This window comes from Gracilinanus agilis, chromosome 1, assembly GCF_016433145.1.
Source record: "Gracilinanus agilis isolate LMUSP501 chromosome 1, AgileGrace, whole genome shotgun sequence".
NCBI lineage: Eukaryota > Metazoa > Chordata > Mammalia > Didelphimorphia > Didelphidae > Gracilinanus > Gracilinanus agilis.
The window spans coordinates 102,861,380-102,875,748 of NC_058130.1; the positions used below are offsets into that span (position 1 = coordinate 102,861,380).

The following is a 14,369-nucleotide window of genomic DNA, read 5'->3' on the forward strand; positions in this document are numbered from 1 at the left end:
ATCTCATTGCCCATACACAGAACCAGGTGTCAGTTCCATGGAGCAGTCTCAGGGTGAGGAGGAGCACTAACAGATACTAGCTCTTGCAGCCACAGGGGTATAAGGGATCCTGGTCACAGTTCCAAGAAAGAAAAGAGTGCTTGGGGTTACTCACAGCATAGACCCGTAAAGTATTAAACACTCCTCTCATTACATCATGCCACCTCTGAAGATCTCAAAGTATATAGATCTGTAGTGCCAACTCTGAAGGCAGCAGTACAGAGAACAGGAAGCTTGGAAGAGTGCTCCATTTACCAGTGTTACAGAGCCCAATGCTAGCATATTTTTAATTAAAAGAAAAAAAGCTAGAAAAATAAGCAAACAAGAGAAAAAAGAAATTCAACATAGAAAGTTATTTTGGTGACAGAGAAGGCCAAAATACGGACTCAGAAAAAGACAAAACAACCAATACTGCTATGTTTAAAGCCTCTAAGAAAAATAGGAATTGTGGAATTGTTCTCAAGTCCCAAAAGAATTAATGGAGGATTTTAAAAATAAAATAAGAGTAAGAGAATAAAATTTGAGAAAATAAATGAGAGTGACACAGCAAAATCATGAAAAAATAGTCAATAGGTTGCTTAAGGAGGCACAAAAATACTAAAGAAATTAATATCTTAAAAAAAAGAATAGACCAATTGGTAAAAAAAGCACAAAATCCAATGAAGAGAGGAACTTTCTAGAATTGGCCAAATGGCAAAAGAAACACAAAAATTTACTAAAGAGAAAAACTTGAAAGGTAGAATTGGTCCTATGAAGAAAAGAGGTATAAAATTTAATGGAGAAAAGAACTTTTTACAAAATAGAATTGGGCAAATGAAAAAGGTAGCACAAAATCTCACTCAAGAAAATCATGCCTAAAAAAATTAGAATTGGGCAAATAAAAGCTAATGACTCTATGAGACATTAAGAAACAAAGTCAAAATAATTTTAATAGAAGAAGTGTGAAATCTCTCTTTGAAAAAACAAGTAACATGGAAAATAAATTTAAGAGAGATAATATAAGGATTATTGGACTATACCTGAAATCCATGATTAAAATAAACCTTAGGCATTATCTGTTAATAAATTATCAAGGAAAATTACCCTGATATTCTAGAAGCAAAGGGCAAAATAGAAATTGAAAGAATTCACTTATCATCTTTTCCTGAAAGAGATCCCCAAAGAATAACTCAGAAATATAATAGCCAAATTGCAGAACTCCCAAGACAAGAAGAAAATATTGCAAGCACTCAAAAAGAAACAATTCAAATAATATAGAGTCATAGTCAGTATAATGCGATATTTAGTGGCTTCTATATTAAGTGATCTGAGGGCATGGAATTCTATATTCCAGAAGGCAAAGGACTTAGGACTTCAACCAAGAATCACCTATCCAACAAAACAAAGTATAATCCTTTAGGAGGAAAATGGGTATTCAATGAAATAGAGGACTTTCAAACATTCCTTATGAAAAGACCAGAGCTGAATGGAAAGCTCTCTAATGAGTCTCATGACTCTCTAAAAAAAAAGAAGCATAAAAAGGTAAACAGAAAAGAGAAATCAAAATTCATTCAATAAGATCAAACTGTGCATATCCCAGCATGGGGAGATGATTCTTATAACGCCAAAGAACTGTATCATTATTATAACAGTTAGAAGTAGTATACATAGACAGAGTCCAAAGATGTGCATTGAATATAATGAGATGATGTAAAATAAAATAAAAATTAAGGCTTGGGAATGATGTATTGGGAGGAGGGGAAGAGGAAATTAAAATGGGCTAAATTACCACACATAAAAGAAGCATAAAAGAGTTTTTCAGTTGAATGGAAGATGGGGAAGGTTGGGAGGTAAGCACTGAAATTGGAATTGGATCAATGAGGGAAGAATATACACAATCAATTGGTTATAGAAAAAGATATCATACCTAGAGGAAAGTAAGGAGGAGAATAAGAGAAGAAGGGTTGGGTTGGAAGAAAAGGGGGCTCATATGGAGAGGGTAAGATCAGAACCAAAACAGAGGCAAATAGAATGGAGATTAATACACAGTAATCATGATGGTGCAAACTTTTTTTTATAAATCTCACTAATAAAGGCCTCATTTTTCAAATACAAAGAGAAATGAGTTGAATATGTAAGAATACAAGTCATTCCCCAATTGAAAAATGGGCAGGCAATTCTCAAAGCAATTAAAGTTCTCTATAATCATGCAAAAAAGCTCTAAATCACTATTTGGGAAAATGCAATTTAAAACAACTCCGAAGTACCACCCCACACCTATCAGATTGACTGTACTGACAAAAGGAAAATGACAAAACTTGGAAGGGATAGGGGAAAGTTAAGATACTAATGCCCTCTTGGGGGAGTAGTGAACTGATTCAACCATTCTGGAGATCAATTTGGACCTATGCTCAAAGGGCTATAAAATAGTATCTACCCTTTAACCCAGGAGTACCATTACTAGGTTTGTATCTCAAAGAGATTTAAAAAAAAAAAAAAAGAACACAAAGGGGAAGGACCCATATGTACAACAATATTTAAAGCACCTCTTTTGGTGCAGGACAAAAAACTGGAAAGTGAGGGAATACCCCTCATGCAAAGACTTACATGAACTGAAGCAAAGTGAAATAACCAGAACCAGGAGAACATTGAAAGCAGTGACAAAAATACTGTACAATAAACAATAGTGAATAACAACCATTCTCAATAATAAAATGATCACAAACTATCCGAATGGACTCATAATAAATAAAATCCATTTGATTCCAGAAAAAAAAGAAATTATAGATGAAAGAAATTTTTTTTCACTTTTTTCTTAATTTTTTTGTTTCCTTCCACAAAAAGATTATTATGGGAAAATGTTTTATATGATTGCACCTGTAAAATCTTTTTTTAATGCTGTATAAGTTTATTTTTTTGTTTTTTGGATTTAAATCTAATTTTATTATTTTAGAAAAAAATTTTTCCAAGGTTACATGATTCATGTTTTTATTCTCCCCCTCCAACAGGACCCCACCCCCGGCCTACACGCATTTCCACTGTTTCTTCATGTGTCATCTATCAAGAACTATTTCCAGATTACTGATAGTTGTGCTAGGGTGGTCTTTTAGAGTTTACATCCCAAATCATGTCTGCATGAGCCCATGTATCCAAACAATTGTTTTTCTTCTGTGTTTCCACTCCTGTAGTTCTTCCTCTGAAAGTGGATAGCATTTTTTTTCCATAAATCCCTCAGAATTGTCCTGGGTCATTGCATTGCTGCTAGTTCAGAAGTCCATTACATTCGATTGTACCACAGTGTATCAGTCTCTGTGTACAATGTTCTTCTGGCTCTGCTCCTTTCACTCTGCATCAATTCCTGGAGGTCTTTCCAGTTCACATGGAACTCCTCCAGTTTATTATTCTTTTGAGCACAATAGTATTCCATCTCCAGCAGATACCACAATTTGTCCAGCCATTCCTCAATTGAAGGGCATACCCTCATTTTCCAGTTTTTTGCCACCACAAAGAGTGTGGCAATAAATATTTTAGTTCAAGTCTTTTTATCTATGATCTCTTTGGGGTAAAAACCCAGCAATGCATTAATATCCCAATTTTGCCACATCCCCTCCAACATTCCTTACTCTCCCCTGTGTCATTTTAGCCAATCTGCTAGGTGTGAGGTGATACCTGAGCTGTTTTGATTTGCATTTCTCTAATTATTAGATATTCAGAACACTTTCTCATGTGCTTATTGATAGTTTTGATTTTTTTATCTGAAAATTGCCTATTCATGTTCCTTGCCCATTTATCAATTGGGGAATGGATATGAACGCAACTACAAAACACTTTCCAAATAATTAAAACTAGATCTAAAAAATTGGATAAACATTGACTGCTCATGGGTAGGACAAGCTAACATAATAAAAATGACCATTATACACAAATTAATTTACTTATTTAGTGCCATATCTATCAAAGTACCAAGAAACTTTTTTACAGAATTAGAAAAAAAAACTATAAAAAAGTTCATTTGGAAGAACAAAAGATCAAGAATATCAAGGGAAATAGTGAAAAAAAAATGTGAAGGCCTAGCAATACCAGATATTAAACTATATTATAAAGCAGCAGTCATCAAAACAATATGGTACTGGCTAAGAGACAGAAGGGAGGATCAGTGAAATAGTCTTGGGGTAAGTGACGTTAGCAAGACAGTCTATGATAAACCAACTTTTGAGACAAAAATCCACTATTTGGCAAAAACTGCTGGGAAAATTGGAAAACAATATGGGAGGGATTAGGTTTAGATCAACATCTCACCCCCTACACCAATATAAATTCAGAATGGGTGAATGACTTGAATATAAAGAAGGAAACTATAAGTAAATTTAGTGAACACAGAATAGTATACTTGTCAGATCTCTGGGAAAGGAAAGAATTTAAAACCAGCAAGAGTTAGAAAAAAATTACAAAATGTAAAATAAATAATTTAGATTACATTAAATTAAAAAGGTTTTGTACAAACAAAAACAATGCAACCAAAATCATAAGGGAAACAACAAACTGGGAAAAAAGCTTTATAACAAAAAACTCTGACAAAGGTCTAATTCCTTAAATATACAAGGAGCTAAATCAATTGCACCTCTAGAACCTACATAAGATTGCTTACTATCTCATCATAGATGGGGGGAGCAAGAGGAGAAGGGAGGGAGGTAAAGAATTCAAGGCTAAATATTCTTTGAAAAATGTTGGAAAATTGTTATATGTAATTGGAGAAAAATAAAATAAAATAATTAAGAATGTTAAAAGCAAAAAAATATAAATAAACAAATGAACAAGAACACTGTAAATAACTCTGTACACTCAGTTGCTGCCACTCTGGGATGCTAAATAAGGTGAAAATGTTCATTGGCTGAGGCAATAACTCTGTGCTTTCATCCTATTAATTGAGCTAACTTTTATACTAGGTGTACTTCTCCAAGAATTGGCTGAAAAGTCAATGAATTTACTTTTATCCATTTGTGTTGTTTTGTTTTAATTTGCTCACTTGTTCAAATGACTTTGGTTGGAACTTCTATAATTATATAGTAACATCTCAGGCAATTTCTATCTTTGATTTTATTTTGGCTTTTACAGTGATATAACCATATAGAGACAAGTGAACCTGAAGTAAATGCTACATAAGCAATCTGTCATTTCACAGTTTAAGATAAAGTTAATTGTATACTGTATAATGCTATTCAGTATTCTCCATGTCTAGAACATCCTAAATTTCATATTGTATGTAAAAATACATTTTAATATTATTTTACTCATGTACTTATGGTTTAATGCCTTATGAGTTGCCCCTCTCCAAAAACAAAACAAAAATAATAAAAAAAAAACCTCTAACAAAAATCTACCAAATTAGAATTCTGTGGTCATGTTCATCCATCCATTCATTCAATCAATCAGTCCTTCCTTTTTCCTTACTAAGTGCTGGGAATGGTAGCTGACATTATAAGATTTTCAACTTCTCAATTCTTCTCAACAACTCTTCTATGGGACCTCATCTCAGGGGGTCTTTTTATTCCTAATATAAGACTCTTTTAACCTATGAAATGTTGTGTAATGCTTGACCAAGTATATTCAAAATATTTAGAAAACTTACTGGAAAACCAATAGCTGTGGCCAGCTACAGCAGTCATTTAAGTAAATTATCGATGTGAGAACAGAAATATTTCATATGCAGTCAATCGATTTGCTGATTCTAAGAAGAACATTGACCAAATATTCACATATTTCCTATGCAAATATAACTATGCTTTTTTTTTAACTATAACTGCTATTTTCAGAGTCTGGTGACTCTGCCTCTTTTCCTCATAGTTCCCCCCTTCCCGCCCCTGCTCTCTGCTTAAAATGAGTCACCCTCTTCTTCGTGTCCTGTATCTGCCTTCTCTGATTACAAATTCACTTTACCTATAGTGCACAGAAGTATGGCATTATTTATTAATTAACACAACTTCTGATGATTTTCTTTTTATTAAAGATTGGCTAATATCTAAACTGGAAAAATAGTAGAAAGAAAAATTAATAAAAAGAAGCACTTGAAATCTATCTCCTTACCACTCTAATGACAGCCATTTTACAGAAAGAAACAATGATGGAAGCAAAACTGGGGAAAACATATTGCGTGTCACAATTTCAGATAAATTTAAAAGCTTGGATTTCTAGGCATTTTCAGAGAAAGGAAAATTAATGACATAGAATGAGATAAACAATATAGACTACAAGAAAGTGGATGGTTCCTTTTTTTGGTTGGGAATGATGGTGGGAAAGAAAGACATGGAAAGGTACAGTTAATTCTAGCCTGAGAGGTTAAGAAAAAAAATCATCAGCAGAGATAATGCAAAAAAATTTAAGAATCACACTTGGGCTTTAAATAATTTTATTAATATTTGTGTGTGTATTCACTCAAACATGCATATATACATGCATATTTATATACATAGATACACCATTAATTCATTCACTTTATTATTAAATGCTCCATTATTCAGCTTATTTAAATTTTATTACACAAATATTTATTTATATATATATACACATATATATATACAAATATAAGTATATATGTATACACACACACACAAGAGACACAATTAAAGTACATAGGAGTGAATGTCAGCTATCAATTTTTTTTAAAACCTTAACTTCTGTGTATTGGCTCCTTGGTGGAAGAGTGGTAAGGGTGGGCAATGGGGGTCAAGTGACTTGCCCAGGGTCACACAGCTGGGAAGTGGCTGAGGCCGGGTTTGAACCTAGGACCTCCCGTCTCTAGGCCTGACTCTCAATCCACTGACCTACCCAGCTGCCCCCTCAGCTATCAATTTTGACCATGCCTTCCCTCTCATTCCTGAAACATTCAAAAAGACTTTGTACTGGGTATCACAGAATCAGTTCAAGCCTGAGTGGGAGAGACAACTGTTTTTCAGTATGAGCATTTATGCCCTGGAAATCAGGCAAGTCCACAATGAGGATAACATTTATCATTTTTTTGTCTAACGAAAATAATGGAGAAAGCGTGAACAATGCAGAATAAGTTTGTGTTATTTGTTTTTGGAGAGTCCATTATTAAACATTTATCAGTGCACCCCTGCTGACTTAATCTATAGAGTTATAGAGAAGTATAAGGAAAAAAAAAGCTCTGTAAAGTCAATATTAGTCAATCTACATATATGTCCTGAATGTGAAAACCTAAATTTTTAACCAAAGAATGGTCTAAACCTTTTTTCTCTCTCTCAAACCATTAAAGCAAGGAGATTAAAAAATAGTATTTCAGAAACAGAATCCCTTCCAGGGTAAAGATTACAAAGACTGCACCATTTTAAAAAAAAAAATTTTTTTACTCTCCACCAATTTAGTATCATACATTGAAATTTCTAAATATGTAGGAATAGAATAATCCTCCTCATCCCCTTAGGGAACAGAAACGAAATATTTGGGGTAAGACACAAAAGCAGCTACTTATTGTCCTTAATTGGACTTGACTGATAGGAAATGCACATATGTGAAACACATGACACAAACATGTACGTTCCATCTTATTTCCACATGAAGTACATAATTAAGCTCTCAAATGCTGAAAATCAACACCTTACTCACCCTGAAGTGAAAGAAATAATGCCAACACATCTCGCTTTCTTGTGTGGAAAAGTAACTTCTTGAATAAAGTATGATGAAAACTGATGGCAATCGTCTCTACCAAAAGGTAATATCAAAATTAGATGATGATAGTCATTTTTGTTTTGTTTATTTTATCATAAAATAATTATTTTGAAACCGATGGTCCATGCAAATATTCAATCATATAAATATTAAACAAAATATAGTACAGAGAGCCCTAATTTATCCATGATAATTATTCACCAGAGGATTTGATTCGGGAGAGCAATCCATTTCCCAACCACGGCTAATAAGAGAGGTTGTCATATACATACACATGTGCACACACATAAATCCATAGGCACATACAGAGAAATGTAGTTCCTTAATTATATTTGGTTTAAGTTAACACTAAAATGATTTCCTAGTCCCAGAACACACAAGAGCAGTAGCAGCAGGTTGTTTTAAAAATGCAGGGTAAGAGGAAAATGTCAAGATGGGATTGACAAAATTTATTCATGCATCAAATGGTGGTTAAAAATGAAAAAGATAAGAGGGTGGAGCCAAAATGGCAGCATAGTGACAGGGAAATTTCCTTCCAAACCAAACATTACAAAGCATATAAAAAGAACAGAAGTCAAAGCAGGATGAGTACAGGGGCTCTTCCACTGGTCACAGCATGAAAGGTAAGCAGTTGGAGGAGATTTCCATATTTAAGGGGTCAAAACTGAACAAAGAAAAGCACAGTCTGACCCCCCCTCCTACCCCAGACCTACTGCAACAAAGCAGAGCCAGTATCATAGCAATCTCCAAATTCTAGGGGCTGGCACTAAACCTGGAGGTTCCAGGCCCTGGCAGTGAGATTCAAAGCTTAGTAGGACTAGACTCATTCCTGGCAGCAGCAGCAGGAGCAGCAGGGGCAAGGAAGACAGCTTCAGAGCAAAATGTGCAAATTGTGCTACAGCAGAGACTTAACACTTGGAAATCCAGGCCCTGGAGGGGAAGTTCATACATAGCTCCAGATCACTGGCCTCTGAGCAGCAGAGTGAAGCAGCAGCAGCAGCAGTATCAACAGGCAGTGGCAGCAGCAACTAGAGGCAGCAGCAGTGGCAGCAGTGGAAGACAGTCTCAGGGAAAAACACTTCAAAACTTGCTACACCTACAAGATTTAAAAAAACAACAAAAAACCTCTGTAGACCTACAGGTGGATATCCTAGACTCTGGAGGTGAGGGCCAGAGCTCTATAGTACCGGGCTATCCCAGCCCTATGACAGGGAAGGGAAGATAGCCTGAACAATAGTAATAAAAGCTCTTGACACTATAAAATTTCCACAGAGAAAAAAAAAGACAGAAACAATAGGAGAGGGTGAGAAACAAGCAAATACATGCAAACTCTTCAGAAAATAGAAACTGGTCTCAAGCTCTGGAGAAACTCAAAAAGGAGTTCAAGAACTAAAACATATAGAAGACAAATTAGAAGATAAGTGGGAAAAAGAAAGTCATGCAAAAAGAAAATAGCAGCTTAAAAGGCAAAATTGCCCAAATTTAGAAAGACACAAAAATCAAATAAAGCAAAGAAGAAAGCAAGAGAATTGGATCAACAAACGAGAATCACCTACTCATCAAAACTGACTATATACTTTCAGGGGAAAGTATGGGCATTTAATACAATAGAATATTTCCAAGCATTCCTGAATAAAAGACGAGAATTGAACATAAAATTTGATGTCCAAATGCAAAATTCAAGAGAAGCATATAAAAGGTAAATAAGAAAGAGAAAAAAATTAAGGACTTTAATAAGGTCAAATTGATTATACTTCAATATGGAAAAATGTTATCTGTAACTCTTAAAAATTGTTTTCATTATCATAGTAGAAAAATATACAGAGGCAGGGGATGTGGTATTAAGCTGTTTAGGGTGACATGTAAAAAAATTAGGGAAAAACAGATTGTACTAAGAGAAATGCAAAAAAAAGAGGTAAAAGGGGACAAATTATACCACACAAAGAGGCACATGGTTGGGGGGAGAATACTATTATAGAAGAGGGGGATGAGGGTGGTGACAGGGGATACTTCAACCTTACTCTCACTGGAATAGGTTCAAAGAGGGAAGAAAAACTAGATTTATTGGGGCATAGAATCCTATGTTACCCTATAAAGAAGCAGAAATTTAATAAGTAAGGTGGTGTGTGGGGAAGGGAGTAATCTAAGAGAGGGAAAAGTTAGGGGGTGATTAAAAGACCCTAAAGAGAAAAAGATGGGGTAGGAAAAGGAAGGGAGTATAGAAAGGGGAATAAAATAAAGGTGGAGAAAAGGGGGATGGATTAAAAGTCAAACACTGGTATAGAGGGAAAGAATGAAAGGATAAAGGGTGGGATTAAAAAAGGAAATCAAATTGATGGGGAATACATAGATAGTAATCATAACTCTGAACATAAATGGTATGAACTCACCCATAAAATGCAAGCAGGTAGCAGAATGAATTAAAAACCAAAATCCAACCATATCTTGTTTACAAGAAACAAGAATAAGGTAGATAGACACACACAGTGTAAAGGTAGGAGGCTGGAGCATAATTTTTTGGGCATCATCTGCGAAAAAGAAAATAAGAGTAGCAATCATGATCTGACAAAGCTAAAGTAAAATTAAATAAGATTAAAAGAGAAAAGGTAGGCGATCATATCCTGATAAAAGGCAGCATAGACAATGAAGAAATATCAGCACTCAACATATATACACCAAATGGTACATCATCCAGATTTTAAAGGAGAAACTATTGGAACTTAAGGAGGAAAATAGATAGTAAAACTATACTAGAGGGGGACCTCCATCTTTCCATATTATATCTAGATAAACTGAACCAAAAAATAAATAAGAAAGAAGTAAGAGAAATGAAAGAAATTTAAAAAAAATTAGAGTTAATAGATATCTGGAAAAAGTGAATAGGGATAAAAAGGAATATACCTTCTTTTCAGCAGCACATGGTACATATACAAAGATTGCTTAGGTACTTTAGCATAGAAACATCACAAGCAAATGCAGAAAAGCATAAATAATAAGTTCGACTTTTACAGATCACAATGCAATGAAAATAATAATTAGTAAGGATTCGTGGAGAGAAATTAAAAATTAATTGGAAATTAAATAATCTAATTCTCCAAAACTGGTGGGTTAAGAACAAATCACAAAAACAATTACTGATTTCATTGAAGAGAGTGACAATGATGAGACAACACATCAAAATTTATGGGATACAGCCAAAGTAGTACTCAAGGGAAAATTTATATCCCTGAGTGCCTATATTAACAAAAAAGGGAAAGAGAAGATCAAATTGGAAATCCTAAAAATCAAAGGAGAAATTAACAAAATTGAAAGTAAAAGAACTATTGAACTAATAAACAAAACTAGGTGCTAGTATTTTGAAAAAACAAATAAAATAAAGTATAGGTTAATGTAATTTAAAGAAGAGAATCAAATTAACAGTATCATGAATGAAAAAGGTGACCTCACCTCTAATGAAGAGGAAATTAAAGTGATTATTAAGAGCTATTTTGTCCAATTATATGACAATAAATATGGCTATTTAGGAGAAATGAATGAATATTAACAAAAATATAAATTGCCTCAATTAACAGAAGAGGAAATAGAATACTTAAATAATCCCATATCAGAAAAAGAAATTGAACAAGCAATCAAGGTACTCTCTTAGAAAAAAATCTCCAGGGCCAGATGGATTCACAAATTAATTGTAATAAACATTTAAAGAACAACTAATCTCAATATACTATAAACTATTTGACAAAGTAAGCAAAGAATGAACCTTACCAAATTCTTTTTTATGATAAAAATCTGGAACTGATTCCCAAGCCATAAAGACCAAAACAGAGAAAGAAAGGTATATAGACAAATCTCACTAATGAACACAGATGGAAACAAATTAAATAAAATACTAGCTAAAAGACTACAGTAGCAAGTTATCACAAGCATTATTCACTATGCTCTTTCACTATGGAACTGATTCCCAAACCAGGAAGACCAAAACAGAGAAAGAAAGCTATAGACCAATTTCACTATTGAACACAGATGGAAAAAAAAAAAAACTTAAATAAAATGCTACCTAAAAGACTACAGCAAGTTATCACAAGGATTACTCACTATGACCAAGTAGGATTTATATCAGAAATGCAAAGCTGGTTCAATATTAGGAAAACTATCCACATAATAGACCATATCAATAAACAAACTAATACAAATCATATGATTATCTCAATAGGTACAAAAAAAGCCTTTGACAAAGTACAACAACCATTCCTTTTGAAAATACTAGAAAATACAGGACTAAAAGGGCCTTTTCTCAAAATAATAAACACTATTAATTTACAACCATCAGAAAGTATCATCCCTAATGTGGAGAAATTAGAAGCCTTCTCAATAAGATCAAGAGTGAAGCAAGGATGCCCATCATTACCACTACTATTTAATATTTTACCAGAAATGCTAGTAGTAGCAATTAGAGAAGAAAAAGCAATAAAAAAGAAACAAATTAGGCAATCAGGAAACTAAACTATGACTCTTTGCAGATGATATGATGGTATACTTAAGAGAATCAGAGAAAATCAACTAAAAAGCTAGTGGAAATAATAATTTTAGCAAAGTAGCAGGGTACAAAATAAACCCACATAAATCATCAGCATTTCTATATATTTCCATTAAAACTCAGCAGCAAGAGCTAGAAATAGAAACTCCATTTAAAATCACTTTAGACAAGATAAAATACTTGAGAATCTACTTGCCAAGACAAACTCAGGAAATATGTGAATACAACTGAGAAACTTTTCACAAAAATAAAATGAGATCTAAACAACTGGAAAAAAATTAATGGTTCATAGGTAGGACGAGCTAATATAATAAAAGTGACAATGCTACCTAAATTAATTTACTTATTCAGCACCATACCTATCAAACTACCAAAAAACTTTATTAAAGAATTAGAGGCTCCGCCCCGGGTTGAGTATGTGTATGGGGTTGGAGGTTGTGGAACACCCTGGTGATGGGGGCTGCCACTACTGGAGGGGGCAGAGGCTGGTCTGGGAAATGAAAATGGCTCCCATTGTTTGACTACCCTGCCCCTCCCCGCCCCGCCTCCTCTGGTCCCTTCCCTCTCTACCTCTCTCTTCTGCCCTTTCCCTTTTGGGGCCTCTTTCAGCCCAAAATCCTGAACTCTGACCTTGTGTAGCAGAGTCTTGAGCCTCTGGGCAATGTTAACACAAAGATGGCCAACCCAGGTGGGTCTCTGTGGCTCACACTTGAGGGAAACCTTTCCAGCTCCCTTAGGGTCCTTGCTCCTCCCGGCCAGGGACAGACACTGGCGGGATGGGGTAGGGGTGGGGGGCAGAGGCTACTGTTGAAGACCAGCTATTTCCTGGCTAATCCCCTATTTTTTTCTTTTCCTACTTGCTTGTAGATTTCTCTCATCTTGTCACCCTTTCCCATACCTCTTTATGGTCCACCCCCCCCCATATATATGTATATATATATATGCATGTGTAGCCCACTTAGCCGAGCCCGAGAAGGCTCCTCCTCACAGTGGAACTACATCAATTTCAAGTGGGTCCAGGAGGCCGCCTCCACAGCAGAACAAACTTCCTGCTGTGGAGAAGGAAATGAGCTTTGAGAAATGGAAAATCACTTCTACTGTCCATTGTAACTCCATCCAGAGTGGCTGGCAACATCATAAATCCGTAGCGCAAAGGACACAATGTTTGCAAGAGGAATAAAGAGAAATTATTTTGATGGTGAAGAAGATAATGAAGGTACCCTGGCTGGTTTTAAGGCTATTCCCTCATATAATTTTTAGCGGCAATCACTTTTAGTCACGTCTCTGGTAAAGCTACAGTTGTGCTGTCACATGCTTGTTGAGCCTAATCTGCGTTGCTCAGTTCTCATAGCAAATACTGTAAGGCAGATTCAAGAAGAAATGACCCAGGATGGAATTTGGCAAGTGATAAATGCTCAGAATACTGGACAAGCTTCTCTTGACCATGTAGTATCATTAAATATCCTTTGTCCTTCAACAAAAGAACAGTGATGGGAAATACATTCCAAGTTATAGTAGTGTCTCAAAAGACTTTGAAGATATCCAGTCCCAAGATATTATTTCTGACCTGTCCACAGTTACATCAATACAAGCTTCAAGAAACCCTCAAGATAATATTTGGAAAATGGAGAACTCTCCTAAAAAAAGGGGGAAACTTTCAGAAGTCACTAGATCAAATATTTGAAACTTTGGAGAACAAAAATCCTATTTCTCTTAATTCCGTAAAATATTTATTTTCAGATGGTGACAATTTTTGTGATGATCTTGATATAGTATTAGGAATGATGAGCAACACAAAGAAATGGAACATGGTGATGTGCTTGAGAGCTTTTCATCTCATACAAGGACAAATTCTAACTTAAATTGTAAATCTGATATAAATGAGCATGACCATAATGTGGAAATCCTTGTTGAAAATGGTTAAGTTCAAAGAATGATACTTTGAAGAAATCAAGAACTTTTGAAAAAATAAGACTTCAAATAGTTTATTATTAAATGTATATGTAATCTACATAAAAGATTAAAAGCACTTTGTTTTATGAAATAGCATCATCTTTAAAGCTAATGTGCTAATTGCCTTTGACAATTTTGATTTGTCCACTGAAATTTAAATACCTAACAAATAGCTACA

The 14,369-nt window shown here is 34.6% G+C and overlaps 1 pseudogene; it reads left to right on the forward strand.

Annotated features, from left to right (window-relative positions):
• Positions 1-13,399: 13,399 nt before the first annotated feature.
• LOC123248102 lies at positions 13,400-14,162 on the forward strand (annotated as a pseudogene).
• Positions 14,163-14,369: the final 207 nt, after the last annotated feature.